The sequence below is a fragment of the Physeter macrocephalus genome, chromosome 21 (assembly GCF_002837175.3).
Source record: "Physeter macrocephalus isolate SW-GA chromosome 21, ASM283717v5, whole genome shotgun sequence".
Taxonomy (NCBI): Eukaryota; Metazoa; Chordata; class Mammalia; order Artiodactyla; family Physeteridae; genus Physeter; species Physeter macrocephalus.
This window is the reverse complement of record NC_041234.1, coordinates 9321885-9326997: the sequence shown is the minus strand read 5'-3', so window position 1 is coordinate 9326997 and position 5113 is coordinate 9321885.

Here is a 5113-nt window from a genome sequence, read left to right as displayed (position 1 = left end):
AAAAAAAAAAAAAAAAAAAAAAAGGTATTCTGGCACAAAAGAACAAACAAAATCCATTTCGATTTGATTGTAGGTGAGTGAAGGTGTCTCCATCTCACTCAGGAGGTTAGGGCCCTGTGAGGAGTTGTTTGTGTAATTGGTGGACGTGAATGTTTTGCAATGCTAAGTGCTACCTTTCCCAAGGGAGGATGAAGAGCTTCTGATTCCTTCCCAAGAAAAGTTGAAATTGGTTATGCCATGAAAATTGTTTAGACAATGTTATCCCACTCACATGATCTCTCTTACGATATTATAATTTGATGGTGAGATACTTCAATTCCAGATTTATGAATGTTATATGATTTCATTCACTCATTCATCAAAAATTTACTCTTTCCTACCTGTGTGATCTTGGTCAGGTTATTTCACTTCTTAAAGTTTCAGTCTGTTCCCCTGTAAAATGGTAATAACAGTATCTGTCATTTTGGTTGGTGGGTATATTATATGAAGGTAGCTCATGCCAAATGTTTAGTGTTTTGCCTGGCACTTAGTAAATACCTTGTGACTTATAGCTACTCTTGATAATCTTTTCTACTTCTACCCCTGCTGCTACAGAAAGGAGTAATTTATACTTCCTAGGATGATCCTGAACACTGCTCCCTTTTCGGATGTCAGATGTCATCTCCTCCATGGGTCCTACTCCCAGGCTGAATTATTCGCCCTCCCTTTGGTTTCACAGACCTTTGTCCCTATTTGTATTGTAGCATTTAGCATAGTGTACAGTAATAATCTGTTTAGATCATTGTTTTCCTGCCAAATTTTTGAGCTACTCAAGAGCAGGAATTTTTAACTCATTAATCTTTTTTTTCCTCATGTTGATAAAGTGTTACACATAGGAGGAATCCAAGAAGTATTTGTTGACTAAACGAATGAATAACTATACTGACGTGGTATATAGACATAAATATTACAAGCATTATTCTGAAATACCATAGTCCTCTAAAGTTTAGATTACCAGTCTTAGAAATCTGTGAACTTTAAATACAACATAAGGTGTTGGTTTCAATCTTTAGACACTGGGAATTCTCTGGCGGTCCAGTGGTTAGGACTCCGGGCTTTCACTGTCAAGGGCCCGGGTTTGATCCCTGGTTGGGGAACTAAGATTCCGCAAGCCGCATGGCATGGCCAAAAAAACAAAACAAAACTTTAGACATTTCTGGAGCTTTTTCCCTTGCTATCATGGTTTCATTAGTGTCCTTTGTGGACCCAATGAATTCAGTCAGAAGGAGTCGGTTAAAGTTTTCCATATTTATCACCACCAGGGCAATTAAATAAGGGACTTCGCCACTTGAGAACTCCTTTTCCCAAAAGGCCCAAGTTTGGTGAGAGTAACTACTGTAGGGCAGGACAGCAGGTGGACAAAATGGAGAGAGAATATGCAGACAGGATAGTTTCTTCTCTGTTTTTCACTGACAGTCCTGGATTATTTTCACAATTACTACTATTATTATATAGGTTACTTTGGAAATCCATATGAAACAGATTCCAAATCAGAAAGTAATTTACAGGCTTCCCTGGTGGCACAGTGGTTAAGAATCCGCCTGCCAATGCAGGGGGCACGGGTTCGAGCCCTGGTCCGGGAAGATCTCACATGCCGCGGAACAACTAAGCCCGTGCGCCACAACTACTGAACCTGTGCGCCACAACTACTGAGCCCGGGCAACTACAGCCTGTGCACCGCAACAAAAGAAGCCACCGCAATGAGAAGCCCATGCACCACAACGAAGAGTAGCCCCCGCTCGCCGCAACTAGAGGAAGCCCATGTGCAGCAACAGACCCAACACAGCCAAAAAATAAATAAAAATAAAATAAATTAATTTTTAAAAGAAGAAAGTAATTTACAATTAAGCTGTTAGACATGGTACGAAGCTTTCCAATGAAAATCTTCATCATTTCTCAGAGAAACATTCAGATAGAAATACAACCACAGTTAGACTAAAGAACCAAAAAACAAAACCAAACCAAAACTGTATCCACTGAAGCGCCATTTATCCAAAACAGATATAAACTAAAATAGCTTAAAAGTCAAAAATTTTAATTGGTCTTTAAGTGACCTTGAGGTTACTGAATCAACAGATAAACTGTGTTCTGTATGTTAGGACTAAATGTATTTTATCATCTAATACTTTTAGCATTGTTAAAACGTGTATGATTTAACCATATGGTGAGCATTCTGGCTTTTCCAGGACTTTCTCAATTTCACATTTTCTATTGTTGTATAAGTAAACATGTATTTGTCAGACCATATATCCCAATTTGGGATGCAAAAATTCTGGTCTCCATATTTAATTGTAAGTCCTTAGTCCATTGGAATGTGTACTGAACCAGAAACTCCACTCCAGGTCTTTGGGACTGTGCTTCCAAATATAAGTGTCTGATTTATGCTTTAAAAGAAGTATTTCTGTATCACCTGTGTATCACTTCACATGGGGACTTATCAAACAAAGTGAGAGAATTCCCAAGAGTGAATGTGGGCCAAATTTGCTTCAGCACAAATGGGTAATCACAGAAATCTCCCTATTGTCCTTTTTTCTGTTTTATTAGCTCTTTTCCCCTTCTACTTCTCTCACTGCATGGTAAACCTTCTTACTGCCCATGTTATAACAACTTCCATTCCAAAAAGCCCAGACAATGGATGATGTTTACTTGCTGTTTGCAAACAAGAGAATCCACAGCATTGCCAGCAGATGCCCTTGATTCACTGTGAATGAGGAAGGGAATTATAGGAAATCAGTGTGCATTGTGTCCAGCTGAGATGCATGCTGGCAAAACAGATTCCAGGCAAAATATCAGAGCACAAAAGTGTATCTTCTGGGCCTTTCTCACTATAGGGCATCCCTCTGAGGCCAGCCAACTCCATTGTATCTCTTTTCAAGATATGTCCGCTTCTCCACTCTTTAAAACCACCTTTTATTTTCTCAAGACCTGCTAGTTCATCTGATAAAATGAATCGAGAGTGAGAGCTAATGTCATGCTTCCCAGATAATCTTATATTTGAGTAGGGAATGTCTAGAGATTCAGTATCTTAACCTAAGGCAATGGATTTTGAAAACAAAAAATTGCTTGTACCAAGTTACATTAGTGAAGAACCATTTACCAGGAATTGGAAAAGGTCTGACATTTTACCCTACTTGCAAGCTGGCAAATTAATCTGCGACAGTTTCATAGATGCTGGAAGAGGACAAGAGATTCCTGGATCAGAGACAAAGGACATTATTACTCACAGCACAGCCAGCAGCATGAATATCATATTTGTGTCAATTCTCCTTACTCCAGGTGTCCCATTGGGTGACACAGAGGATCCCCAGTGGATGTTCTCCTGCAGTGGGTGTGAGTCACAGCTAAGGAACCCCAAGCTTAGGGAACCTGAATCTTTTATAATGGGCAGTCAGCATGCCTGCCCTTTGCCTCATTAGGAGAAACTCTTTTTATCATACCACACAGTAAGTAAATCTGCCTTCTTCTCCAGAGGGTTGTGAGCTCTATCTTCCAAGGCTATTTACCATACAAATATCCTAGGAAAAAGAGTCCAGAACAAAAGCCAGTCAGTGCCTCTGCTCATGAGATACGCAAAAATAAGAGACCTATGGAGAATTGTCTCCCAACACCTCTTCAGAAAGAGATTTTCAGCAGCTATCCCAAATGGTATCTTGTAGACTGCTGCTTCTCACCTGGAGAATAAACATGCATATTCCTGGGCCTCACCCCAGAGATTCTGATTTAGTAGGGGTGGGGCCCAACAATATGCATTTCTAAAAGATCCCAAGTGAAACTGACGCTGGTGGTTCCTGGACCACCCTTGCTGCACTGCTGTAGATGACAACTTCACTGATGTGTAGAAAACAAATGGAATTAGAATTTGAGGAAAAGGTGGTGACAAAACCCACAAATAGAAGCAAATAAAGAAAAACAGAAGGAAATAAAGAGGAGAGGAGTTGGTCTACTCTCACTCAGGGTGAGCAGTATTGGGATTTGGATTTTCAGGACTATTTCAGGACTATGTACATGGCAATGAATTTGTACCTTTGACTTTCAGCTTGGAGGTGACAAAGTTATTTTGCTTTCCTAAGCCCATGACTCAAAACTGGGAGGTGTGGGCTTCCCTGGTGGCACAGTGGTTAAGAATCCACTTGCCAATGCAGGGGACACGGGTTCAGAGCCCTGATCCGTGCGCCACAACTACTGAGCCTGTGCCCTAGAGCCTGCAAGTCACAACTAACGGGCCTGCGAGCCTAGAGCCCAAGCTCTGCAACAAGAGAAACAACCACAATGAGAAACCTGCGCAAAGCAACGAAGACCCAAGACAGCCAAAAAAAAAAACAAACTGGGAGGTGTGATCCTCCACGAGCCCAATCTGAGAGGCAAAGTTCATGCTGAACAAAATGTCCCTGTTCTCATTTGTTTCCTTCTTCTACTGAGCTTCATTTCACCCTGCACTTGAGACAGAAAGTCTCCTGAGTAGGTGATGTTGGATTTTTCCTCCCCAAAAACATGTATCTATTGATATGGTATCTTCAAGACATGCATGTTCATATTGGCATCTGTCACACAGAGTGTATGATAAACAAAATAATTTTTACTTGAAAAAATTTTCCTATGTTATTTTTATGCTCTTCTGATAAAACAGGCCGAGTTATAGCTTTATTTTTATAAATACAGTTTTCATTAACTCCAGAGACAGTTGCACATGAGTCTCTAGAGACTCCTATAAGTATCTTGTTATTTATTACGTTTTAACCATCACACAGTACATGTGTAGTATATATTTGATTCCCTCTGAGATCAAGATTAAAGTTGCCAGTTGAAAACATAAATGCAGAGCCTACAACTGGAGGAATAATAATCCTTTTTCAGTCTTCATCCTCTTCAACTCCTCTACTCTATTTGATGTTGTTATTTAGGTTCTCTTTGAGGCATCCTATCCCTTAACCTCCATGACGTCAAATTTGGGGGGTTTTGGGGGATGATGATTTTATCACTTTAATAAAATTTATCCATGCTCATTATTTGTTATTATTTTTTTTATTTTTAACATCTTTATTGGAGTATAATTGCTTTACAATGGTGTGTTAGT